This window comes from Nymphalis io, chromosome 2 (genome assembly GCF_905147045.1).
Source record: "Nymphalis io chromosome 2, ilAglIoxx1.1, whole genome shotgun sequence".
NCBI classification, from domain to species: domain Eukaryota; kingdom Metazoa; phylum Arthropoda; class Insecta; order Lepidoptera; family Nymphalidae; genus Nymphalis; species Nymphalis io.
Window position 1 is genome coordinate 5133958 of NC_065889.1, and position 14368 is coordinate 5148325.

Here is a 14368-nt window from a genome sequence, read left to right on the forward strand (position 1 = left end):
ATTCAAGCCTTCCGACCGTTATGACAGTCGAACTTTCTACAATAGGGCTTCTGTCATGATTCGGGAAATCGAAACATCAGATGAAGCTGACGTACCAGTGACCACAGATCACAAAAACCAATAGAATTGGAATATATAATTTGAAGATAAATTAATCCTTTGTTTTAACGCCTGCTTATACGACTATGGTCAAGTTTAAACAAAAAATGATTAAACTTTTATTAAAACCTAGTATTGATTGCTATTGAGATTATTTGAAAATATTTTTATTTTTAGAAATCGCAAATTAAAAAGTTTAGAGAAAATTCCTATCAAGGATACCTTCTAATCGGATAAATCATGCGTTGATCGGGTTTAAAGAGCTTAGACCGAACACCGCTTGGATTTGAGACCGGATTTTCTCATGTCTAACAAAAGACTGTAATACTCTCGAAGTTATATATCAAATAAGTAAATTCTCTATATACATACCTCGTTGGCTTAATTAGCTTATAAGGCTACAGGTTTCGAGGCTGGGTTCAAAACTAAAGTCGGGCTACTAAAAAGTCACTGAACTTTTTCTGTCAATAAATATTCAATAGTATGTCAGAGTTTGAAAGTTTGCAGTACTTTCGTGATTCGGAAATAGTGTAAAATTTTGATTCAGCGCCTAACCTTTCTTCAGATTGCTGACTCATCAGATTAGTACGAATGTAGTAAAAAAGTATAAAAAAACACCTGTGCTTGCAAAAAGTAAATTCAGTAGTGCTTGCCCGGGCTTAAACCCACAATCTTCGGTTAAGATTTACGTGTCCTAATCACTGGGCTATCTCAGATCTTCTATTCTTCTATCACAGCTCACATAAAAATGCAATCAAAATCAATATACATACATTTCTTATACTTTATTGTACACCACAAAGAAAACACAAAACATGGATACAACCTAAATAAAAGTAGCATACAATTTTGGCGACCTTATCGCTACATAGCGATCTCTTCCAGACAGCCAACGGTGTAAGTAATGACTCATAGAATATGAGGTAGGCGGTACAGTAATAATAAATATAATAACATTAATTCATTTTTACAATTACCTTTAACATACAAATATATTGTTATAAAAATTGTGTGAAATTCTTATCAACAAATTTTGAGGTAATAGCATTTCTAAAATTTACAATGTAGTGAAGGTAACTTAATAATTGAAAACGCTTGTCCGTTTACCGAAGAGCTCGCTCAATACTCACATCCTGCAACCATATTGTTACAAAGAGGCATGGCCTGAATATTCCAGTGGTTCTATTAACCGGATGTCCCGAACTATGTTCATATGTAGGACGTACTTCGATTTTCGGGAAAGTTTGAACTACATATTTGTAAAATCTAACATTATTAACCGTTTTTTTGTAAATTCTTTTGAATAACGAACGTAATTATTTACACCAAATTCTCATTGTATGTATTGTGTAAATAATTACATGAATATAAATATACTGATGGTGATTTTTTCGTCATCATTCAATAAATTATTGTCATCAGTGATGTAATTAAAATAAATAACTGATTTTTGTTTCAAACAAAACAAGACTAAACTTGGTATGTCCACAGAGTGATGTGTGACTAATGTGTGACTGTTTAAAAGCTACACACATCTATAGATTTAAAATTCGCACCTTATATACTTATACCGCATGAATTTTTTGAATATACAGCTCAACCAATATTTAAATGACTTCTTGCTAGATATATTTTCATTTTAAAGCGTTACTCAAAGTAGTAACTATTTTAGAACATTTATTAAAATTTACTGGGTGATAGGGCTATGTGCCAGCCCGCCTAGGTGCGTGCATACCGCCCACTCATAACATATTTTATCGCCAAACAGCAAATATTTATACTGCCGTGTTCCGAAATAAAGCACAATGTGTCATATGTTCTATAAAATATTAGTCCAATGGTTGGGTTTAATTTATTCTGTTAATGCATTTTAATGTTAATGCCTTTAGCATTAACAGAATAAATAATTGTTAATATTTCTTAAGTGCCAAAGTCTGATGGTTGTGGTGACTTACCAACTGACATTTTCCTGTCAGCCTTGACTTCGGCGTATTTTACATAATAATAACAATTAAAGCTTAAAGTTTTCGAATGTCTTTTCACATAAAATATAAAGACGTGAGATTTATTGAAGGAAGTTATTTTCTATTGCTCGTGTTGAATATATATATATATGATATTTAACTTCAAATCTGATAATATCATAAGCACTATATGGTTATACTAATACAAATAATGATTGGTGTTAACAGAAATGAAACCATTAATTATTAACCATTCATTTTAAAATTGAAACCACTTCTGAAATCACCGCACCAGTCATCAATATACACGACCTACTTGGAGAAAATTGGGCGACAAGTTTCTGGTTACAGCGTAATATCCGATGCTGCGATAAGAGATAACAATTGAGCGCTAATGAAGGGAACGTTGGACAAAGGACTCTGATATTTGGACAGATCTGATAGACCAGACTGTTCTAATGAGATGATATTGATATATTATTGATATTACATTTTCATATCAATCAATTCAAATATATTTGCGAAGTTCAATATATGCTACAATTGGGGTTGTAGCATATTTGAGCCTTAAAAAATAAGAACAATATTTTATATTTGTATTTTTATATATCAGTAAATTATAGGACTATATTTTATACATTCATTTTAAAGTATAAATTGAGAATTAAATATATTTATACAAAAAAAAATCCATAAGATATGTTACTTTGAACTAAACTTTTTTTTAAATAAATAAAAAAAGAAATATCTAAGAAAATGTAATGATAATTAATCAATTTGTAGGAATAGTAATAACATAATAATCTAACTTTGTCTACAGAACTTCTCTACGAATATCCTTATCCCATTTAGATATATTACATCAACTCATACAATATAATAATATACAGTATAATAATACAAACAACTGTCAAATAGGAATATTACCCTCGTTTGTTGTTAACACATCAGTCTGGTATTCGTATTGAAATATGCAAACTCATGCGAGATGAGATGTGGTAATGACGACGGATAACCAGAAGCCATCATTCAAGCCACATAAATCAACATGTCCCGATATGCATACCAAACGGTCCCTTGTTTCTAATCAACGATATGAATAATAAATATAATAGAATTCAAAATATGACTTTTATCAACTTGTGTCTGAACTCTGTTAACGTTGGTTTAAAGCCAACTTTATTTTAAAGAAACATCTATTGGCGCGCCTCGGGGGTATGACCGACTCGTATGCCATAATGGAAAATATGACGCATGACGTTCTCATATGCTGTTATGCTCTTCTTACTCCCTTGTGTGTGCGTGGCGAGAATATATATACTTTCTTGTTATATAATAATAAAAATATATATATCAGTTTTTTTTACGAAACTCAATGTTTTTTTTTATTTTATTCCATATTTATTTATTGATTATTTAAATTATAAATTCCATAACTATTTATTTCGATCGTTCACTTTTGATTTCCCGTAACTGCAACATTTTTTGTGGAAAACTAACCGTTTTTTATTTAATTAAAATTTTATTTTATTTATATAAAAGTTCAATTAATAATTTAATTCTGGCGCTTGTTTAGCCCAAAGGCTGAGTCTAGCGGTGCAGAGAGGCAACAGTGCCAGCGTCTTGGGTACAATGCACAAGACAATCTTTTAGACGACGTGTTTCTGCTTTAAATTTGTAATGTGTATTTTGTTCTTTTTATACAACAATAACGATGTCACATCTTATTTAAAATATGCTTTAATTTTTATTTGTATTGTGTTCACGCATCGTACATTTCATTGTGGTGGAGTTGAAACTTAATTCAATTGTTGTTGGTCCGTGCGTGAAGGTTTCTGGCATAGAATCATCAATGTAGTGAATAGGTGAAGCGTGAATTATGCACATTAAAATTAGCTAGTTAATACAAGAACAATTTAGACAGTTATTATGTCAGTTGTTATTTTAAGGTATCATATCTCTTGTGATTGTAGTTACACTGGCACATTCTTCCTTAAACCCGAACACAACAATATTAAGTGTTGTTGTTTGACAGTAGAATAGTATGAAGAGTGGGTAATACCTACCCTGACTATTATGTAAGCCAGTCTGGGTAGTATCACCCTACTACCAATGATTAAATTTAATTATCTCGCAGGAGTATACAAATGTATTTATATATTCCCGTATTGCGGGATGCTAAAGCATTTATGCTTATAGAAATTTGAGAATAATTTATAAATATCAGACCATAGATAAAAATATAAATGAGAATTGGTTAATTGACAGTTTTAGCTGATTCCATTTTATTAATTTTAGGGTTTCTATTGCGTCTTTATTTTATTGTATCAATTGTTAACACACTTTTTTTAATAAGACTCATCTCATAAGATAACCCTTAGAACTGAAACGTGTATTTCATTACATTTCTAACACAGGTTATTAAAAAAAAGAAACATTTAAAAAATATATTTATTAATGTATGTATAAACGAGCGTTGCTTCAGCAATGACAACAGCTGTTAAAGATCTTTATTTCGAGTATGTTTTGAGCATTAAAAATCAATAAAATTATATGTAATATTTCAGTATGGATATAAAATTCTGATTACTATATACTTCTAGAATTAGAGACACAAAAAGTCATGCAATTTATTTCTGGAACAGAAGATCAAATATTTAATCACACAAAAAGAATAAAAAATAATGGATCTCAAGTATCTTTTTCCATGTTTATTAGTAACTATAAAATATTTAAATAGTTTTTACCCCAATTGGAGGTTAAATTTAATAATAATAAAATTCACAAACATAACACAACAACCTTAGTTACAGAAATAAGTCAATAGTTTCCCATATTTAAATACAAAAATACCTATAAATTAAGAAATCCTTACGCGGGCCCATAACACATAACTAAGGTAAGGTACGACAGTGACCGATCGGTTCCGAAGCCTGTCTTTTAGAACTTTTAGAAACGTCAAGTTTGTTTTGTATTTGCCTGGTCTTATATAAATTATTGATCATATTATTATTTTACTACTGAAATTATAATTCAGATAATAACGTATTATCCTGGAATAATTTACATTTACCATTTACAAAACTGTAACGTGCGTGCTTGGGCTCAAGAGGAAAACATAATTTGATGTGTAACTTAGCACGTGACACGTGAAATTTGATATGACTAACTTCGCGAATGCGTCGGTATTGTGTAATTCCCAAGCACATTTCGGTTGAAATGTGCTTTATTTAATTTAGTTCAAAATGACATACGGTAAATTTTACCTATTATTGATAACAGTTTTAAGAGACGTTAATGTTTTGAAATAAATCTCTTTTTGCACTAAGTATAAAATTTCATGGTCAAATTTGATTGCAACATTTCTATATATAACATTTCAGGCATAATAATTTTTCACTTCTGTTACATGGTGTATTGTTTTTTAAGATTTATAATTGTAACAGCTAATTTGATCTGCCAGACTATGGATAGACAATACGATTTTTTAAATAATCAGTGTTAGTTATCAAACAGAATCCACTAGATGAATTTTAATAAAACCCTACATGGGTGATTGCATAATAAAGATATAAACCCTGGGGCACCATAAAGAGATATTTCATCTCGAGATATTGGAAATGGAAGGCAAACCACATTTCTCCTTAATAATATAAGTGAATGATAAATATGAAAGATATGAATCTAATAATGATTCTTCACCTTTTAGAGCTTGAATAGTAAGACCAACAATATATAGTTTTTTTAAACATATTTCAGAAGAAAAAAAGTATTATAACACTTATATGCCTTAAAAAAATCTTCGTAAATTTAAGATTTCTGTCACGTTCACTTTCAATTCACATTCCTAAGGCACCAGTTGATATAACGCGTTCGTTATACGACTTCCTATAGGTCAGCCCGGGATAGCTTGCCATAAAAAACCTTACATTACGACGATTTGACCCAGTTCCAGTATCTTTGTAAGTTACCATTAACAAATCAATATAATTGCTCCTCTATTGACTGTGCAAACATTTAAATCTAAAACGCCTAATTGGATCCATTAGCACGTGGAGTTGAGTATCACATGTTTTAATTCAGACTTATTCAATGTTTAAAATGTTTATCAGACTCGATGTTTAAAGAAAACATAGTGAAAAACCTGTAAACTCCGTAAATATACGTACACCGTACACCGACACGAAGTGGAACAACGTGATAAAATAAGCTATAAATCCTTCTTAACAAAAGACCTTTGTCGTGTAGTGACTTTTTTTTTAATTTTTTTTTTTTTTAATTTTCACAGATGATTCTTTGTATTAATTTTGGTAGTTTGATGTGCCTGCACGTTTTTTAATTCGAAACAGCTGTGTAGCATGCATGCAGCGAAGCATTTACTAATATTTTCTTTACTATTATTACAATCTAAGAGTATATCCAATATACATCTTTTATATTTATTTTAGGAAAATAGACGCACAAATAAACCATGATGAGGGTCACTTCTCCCATAGATCCCAGCTCCTTACACAAGGAATGCGCCATATATATACATACATGGGATCGTAGATGCTGCGTGTTAGTATTTTATTCTGGCTCATTTAATCTTCAAACACACTCAGTCAGACAAAGTACTGTTTACAGTTATAATAACGTATCAATGTTGTTGTAAAGCGGAATAAGCCTTTACAAATACCTACTATTGACAAAATTTCTGCAAATTTACTCTGTTTCACAAATACAAAATTTACATAATTATTTTCGCAAACGACGATTACGTTCGGACGTGGTGTAATTACTGAGTTCTCATCCGTAGATTAATGTGCTCAATTGGAAAATACATTTGAACGTACAGTTCTTGTGCATCAAATGTATATAAATATTTCCAAAATATTTGGCTTAGTTATATTTTTTTTTAAATATTGTAGTACAAAATGTACTAACATGATATATTGTAATTCATTTATATTTCAAACGTTATAAAAAATAATAAGATATGTACTTATATTTATAATATACAAATTTTTAAATATATTTGAGAAATTGATTGTAATGTATGACAGAGACCAAGAAACTACTAGGTGGAAGGGCTTCATGCAAGCTCGTCTGAATAACCAACCACTCATCGTATATTATACGGCAAGGAACCAATATTTAGTAATGTTGTGTTCTGGTTTGAAGGGTGAGTGAGTCAGTTTAAATACAAATTACACATTTGAACTGGATTTACACATACAATAAGTTGATTATCATATTTTCTTACCCCCATTTAATATTGTTATTTTAGAAGCGATTGAATATAAAACATCTTGACCGAAGATACGACTTTCAGTTACGCTGACGTTGACATTTGATAGATATATAAAATGTTGACCTTTTTAAGTCATTCATTTCCCGCAATAAAAATCGACCTTCATTTATTTTGAGATTTTGATTAAAATACAAAATATTGAATCAATTTTTTTTATATAAAATTGGTATACAGACTGGCAAGTGGGCCACCTAACGGCATTGTAAATAATATTAACCATTCCTTAGATCTCCAATGCATCACCAACCTTGGGAACTAATATGTAATGTCTCTTATGCCTGCAGTTATAATGGCTCACTGACTTTTTAAAACGGAATAGAACAATACTAATGATTGATGTTTAGCTGTAAAATATAAAAGTGGATGAAACCTACCCACACGAGCTTGCACATAACCTGACCACCAATAGATATTTACTAATATCTATTGGTCAATCTATACTACTAATCGTTCTATACATATTTTCCTTTATAACAACAGTCACTTCATTCGCTTAGTAATAAAACAATCCTTTCAGCTTCGAAGAGCGACAGAGTTTGCGAGATATGTATGTTATTAGCTTAACAAAAGTGATATTAGTTGCGAACAAGAGCTTGAACAAACGTCACTACATAGGAAATTAATTTGAACTTAGCAAATTATTTTAACTTGAAAGTAAAATAATATGTAACAGAATTTTCACAAATTTTAAGTTTTAAGTAAATAACTTCTTTTATAAATAAAAATAATGACTATTTTGACTACTATAAATATTACCATTTATAAGGCTTATAACATTTTTTCTTTTGTATAAAGTGCTCTATAATCATTTTCGCTAGAAACGATAATAAATGTCAAGTGCCATTTGAAGTAATTGTGCGCGAAATGAAGCGAATGAACACAGAATGCGGGAGCTAAATGAGTTTGTTACCACATATGTTAGGATGTCATAGTTAGCTTACATAGTAAAAATAAATTGTAATTTTGTAAATGGACTACAAGCGAAAAAATAGAAACGATGTTAGCCGAATGTTTTAATAAGATTTGATTATTTTTGCCCGACTGAACATATTAAATATTATATAACTTGTGTTTTTGATATGGTTGTACAGGGTAACTAACTTGCCCAATGGCATATTATATAATTCTTACTAATGCGAAATTTTGTTTTTGCATAATGCCGAATCTTATTCATTTTCTAAGCTTCCTAGACACGTACCCAAACTTCTTATGCTATAATTATGATTGTAACCCCATTTGCTTACAATAAGATATATAAACAGATATACAATGAGTATCATGTCAAATAATCACTCAAAGGTATACTCGTACCTATAACGTTGCCTTTTACATATGTAACTTTACCATATGCACTCTTTCAAATATTGTGTATTGTCTACTAAACTGCTAAGCTAGCCAGCCATCCGATATTGCAGATGTCTATGGGCATTGGTAGTCACTTTCCCTTTAGTAAGCCGTCTGTTCGTTTGTTCTTACATAAAAAATAGTATTTAATTTATTAACTATTAATATTTTTTAATAAATAAAACCAGTTAAATTTTTTAGTCCAATTTATAAGCCATTAACGTTAATAATGTGACTTATCTATGGTAATTAGCGTATAATCGCGTTGGAATGTTTTGCTTAGATATTTTAGAGATCAATTAATTTTTCACGCAAGGTTCTGCACGCGTTTTTTCGTAAAGCTCCTAAGCCTGGATTTCTGACTACTACATTTACGCATTAAACTTTATCTTAAAAAATAAACTATATCACGGTTTTTCATGCTAGAAACAAAAAAAAAATCTATATATAAATAAGCGGAACCCCACTCATCACGAGATCTCCTAAGCTATTCGCTCGATTGACTTAAAATATGTCACAGACATAAACGCTCACTAAGAACGGATTTTACGAAAATCCTATCCAAAATACATTTTTTTTCTTATCTAACCGTGTGAAACCGGACCGATTAGCTAGTTATTTATTGAATCTGAAAAAAATACAAAAAACTATCTCTTAATAATATTAAAAATGGCACTTATATAATATATTACATAGGGATAACGATTGCGGATTTAATAATGTGTCTGTAGTTTAAGTGATAACGTTCATACATAGAAAAACGTTATTACTCGCCCTTATCTTAGTATGAACATAACGTAGTAATAAAAATATATTTCATACTCATATAACGTTGATGTATAACATGCTGGCAGGGTGCTATCACCGCGTTCACAGTTCAGTAGCACACGGTCGTAATGATAGAGCCTCTTTAATTTCCTACGTCAATTTAAAGTCAATGAACCAAAAGAATTTATTGTGAAAACAATAAGGTACTGGGGAACTATGGAGTACAAATAAATACATACATTTATGAAACTTCAAAACAGCCCTAAAAATGAAGGACAAAACCAATATTATTAATCAAACGGTACTCGTAATTACATAGATATATTGTTAGCAATTATCTGTGGACAATAGTTCTGGCAGCATACGCGTTGTAGCTATTAATGACTCTCTTTTGTTTTTGCTATTCTTTCACGCGCTTATACCATGGCAGCTGTTACCTACTGTCAGTGTGAGATGTCGATCTGATCTATAAATGATTTTGATAGCATACTTATGTAGCCACAACTTCAGGTTAACGGGAACTTTAAATAATTTTCAATAAGACTAATTTTCAATAAGAATTAGGTTATTTGAATTGTTCTTTTCGTGTCTTGATAAAATTTCCTTGAATTCATAATTTTATGATTAATTAATTATTTTTAATTGATATACCATTTCTGTCCTAAAAATATATATGTATGATAAACTACCATAATTAAATTTCATATGTAAGATAACAATAGACAATAAATAATATTTTTTGGAATTGTTTGTTTATAAAACAAACTTTATTTTAATGGACAGATTTCAAAGTAGAAAAGCTAAGCGTCGACTTGCTTTAAAAGTTTCCTAATTGCTTTGACGCTTTTCTGTGTGAAAGTGCCTCCTTGTAATTAAGGGAAATTTTTGTTTTCGTAAACAACAAACATTGAAAGTTACAGAGATCCCAATACAACACGATGAAAAAAAAACAAAGCTCGCCTGTTCGTGCGATTTTCGTTCGTTTCAGTACTGGTAACGTCAGATTTTTATTTCATTAATAACAATTACCTGTGTTAATAATAATTTTTATTTATGTTTCTGATTTACTATTGTAAATGGAAACGCATAAAATTGTGCGTCTTTTTTTAATTTTACTAAGCAGGCCGATAGGCCAGTGTGTCACTTTTTGGTAAGTGGTCATCAGCGCAATTAGATATTCCATGTGCTGCCAACTATTTTGGTAATTAAGATGTTAATCCCTTGTGCCTGTGGTTACACTAGCTCAATCACCCTTCAGAGAATAACACAACAATACTAAATTTTGTTGCTTGGTGGTAAAATATATGATGAGTGGGTGGTGCCTACCCAGACAGGCTTGCACAAAGCCCTACGATCAAGTAAAGTAGTAGTATTAAGAGTATTCGTTTAACAGAATTTCCGTTCAAATAGTAGCGGTGTTGTTCGACTGTACTGTTCAGAGAAGCGTATCAGTGCTACGAAAGTTTGTTTTTGTCTGAGATTAACGATTGTATGAAAACGTAGTAGTATTCTGAGTCTATAATTATTTTTACATGGAATGGATACGATGAGGTCTGATTCATTCCATTTCATTCAATTTAAAACACGAAATAATGTTCTTAATTACATTTACTTACTGTACTCTAATGAATAAATGTTTGTATGGTTTTCTTCTATGCGTTCCTAAACTTTTCATCCGATTGTGATGAAACTTTGTTGATGTTTTCTCCGTACGATAGCGAAGGACCCGGCCAAAAAAAGTAATTTTTTGGAAGTTTGCCCTTTAATAACACGTTTTATTTACCCTTATTCTATCTATGTGAAGCCTGGATGGGACTAAGGCCTCCTCTTCTTTTAGAGGAGAAGGTTTGAAGCTTATTCCACTACGCTGCTCCAATGCGGGTTGGTGGAACAAAGATAAATATAAATTGAATTTAGCCAATAAAAAAATGTTACGGGGTGAATACCCTTTTTTGAAGTTAAAATAAGTCAAAGTCAAAGTTAAAAATATTCAATATAGAAGCATTACACTTATTTATTTATTGTCATAAATCTACCACCGGTTCAGAAATAAGCACCTCAGACCTGAGAAGAACGGGCGAGAGAAAATGAGCGGGGTTTATATATTTATCTCATCTTTTATTGGATTTTAGATTTAACAATAGCAGTTTTTTTTTATTTGAAATAACCTAGACTCGATCGTTTCATTCCCAAGGTATGAAAACATCTAAAAATCATTGGTTGTGTAATATCATTCAGTTTAAATTTCACAGTTGAATATTTTTGAACGTTTTCTGGGTAAAAAATACATTGTCCCATAAAAGACTTACTAACGCTGCGTAAACTGGTAATAGTGGTAGTAAGTTTATACTTGTTCTTGCTGTTAACAGTATGTACGTCATAATTTCTGGGAAAATCTTTATGTTTTTTTGTACACACATAACATTATTAAAATATATATTGAGAAGCGACAGTCATTATTTTAAATTTCAAATTTAATTTATTCATTGCCTTTTTTTCTCTGCTTTTTATCTCTAATAGCTATCAGGTGATAACTTGCTTGGTTTATATATAATCGTGTTATTATTTGTTATTTTTGACCTTTTTTCCGAATATATGATAAAAAAAAATCATAAAACATAATCATCAACCCTTTATCATCCACTGCTGGACATAGGCCTCTCCAATGGCACGCCACTAAGCTCGATCTTCAGCTTTCAATTTCCATTCCCTACTAGCCATTATTTGTAAAAACATAAATGACATTTAAAATATTTTGATAATTTTATTACAAAAACAAAATCTATGAAATTCTTAATAAAATTTAAACTATGTATATGACATACAGTTTTAATATTACATTAAATTAAACAAAAGACATAACAAGGGTCGAGTAGCTATTGATTTTGTTACCCCTACGCGTTACAATCGACGCAATTCAGCTAAAACCTTGCCATGTATTGACGGCAATTAATTAAGCTTGGAACATTTGAACATTACTATAACTTTCAATATTAATAATAATGTTCGTGTTACATATATTCGAAATATTGAATTAAAATATTTTACTTGAGTTGAATTTGAATAACAGTTACCCTGCAAAGCCTTTAGTAAAAGTAAGTAACAAAGTGAAATACTTTAACTGTCACATCTGCAACCTGGAGTTGCCTCTTATTGTTGCACGCACTTCACAGTACCTTTATTTTGGGATTGCTAGCTCTTTATTATTATTACAATATTTATACTGCTACCGATCGAATTAATTTTAATATAATTATGACTTTACAGAGGCGTTATATAGAAGTAATTAAAGTATTAAAGTAGTAGTAATCGAGAAATAAATAAAAAAGTAAAGTCGAACTCCCACAGCTGGACAAACTTCATCACGCTGCTCCAATTGGTGTATACACATATGACAGAAATTCGTCCGACACATATCCTTTCAATATCTTCCATTGCTGTCGATGAAAAATCAAAGCATCTTGCCCGGACTTGAACTAGCAATCTTCGGTTTAAATTGTTCTAACCACTGAGCCATCTCCGCTTTCAGAAATAAATGATATAGCATTAAATAATTAATATAGTAACTTCACCTAACCACCCTTTTGTTTGTGTATCTTTGACAAGTGCTGTTTGGTACATATCTACTCGTAATCCCTTACATCTCACTGATCAATTGAGATTAGCTCTGTGTGCAAACAGCTGTCATTTATTAATGAGAATATCCGACTAATCGAATAATACATATAGCTCGTTTGTAATTACGTTTAGATTACGATCTGTTTGTTAATTTGGTTTCTCTTCTTTTTTACTAATTTATCATTTAACTTTATTTTGGAAACAGACAAAATTATATTAATTTAAATAATAAATATGAACAGATTAAATAACAAAAACAGAGAGAGAGAGAGAAAGAAAATTAAAACATAATCTATACATATAATAAAAATGTAATTGATCTCTGTCTGTACATGGACGATATATGTGTAAAACTATTATCGGGAGCCTTTTCAATGAATGATTGATGACAATCCAAAACAATGATTGTTAGAATTTTTGTTTGTCTGTTTATCGGTTTCTCTATTTGTCTGTGCGTTTATGTGCGCTAATCTTAGAAACGGCTTAACTGAGTTTGCTGTGGTTTTCACTAATGTATTGTGGCAAATTTCACTTAAAATTTAATGTTTGTGTTATTTCAATCATTATTTGATAAAATCAATATTTCATAAAAATGCTATAAAATAGCTTTTCAGTTGAATTGGTTGAAACTTTAGCTACCTGTAAATGATAATCTGTAAAATGATGATTATTGGAAATTAAGGAACAAAACAAAGTTAAAAATGGACAGTTTTAGAGATTTAGATTCTTTCAATGTAAGTTGAGCTCAGAGCAAAATGATTAAGCATATTAAATAGGATTCAACTCATGCCGGACACACGTCGATTAAGAGCGCCCACGCGAATATGTAAAGGGCGCCGATTGCTGTGCTGTTGCCTAGCATTGACTTATTTGCAGCGAACGCACATATGTCGGAGACGCACGGCGCTCCCTGGTAACAGGGACCTGTCTATATTCGTTTGTAATATACTTTGTTAGGTTAGGTTAGCTTTTTAAAAAAAATTGCACATATTACGGAAACAATATAACAACATATGCAATACACGTTTCTTTTGTTTTTCGGTACTATATATTTAACTATCTATTGCTTATGGCTTCGCTCGCGTGTAAGTATACGTAAAGGATAAGTAGTATAGTAGTAAGGAAGACTGTGAATTTAAAGGAAGAAGCATGAAATGTCATTCTGGTTAAAAAAATATATTACAGCGTTTATTTTCCATCATTTAACTTACAGTGACAAAAAAAATGCCGTACTTACGTTTTATATAAGTATGATATTAATTATAATAGACAGCTTTTTACA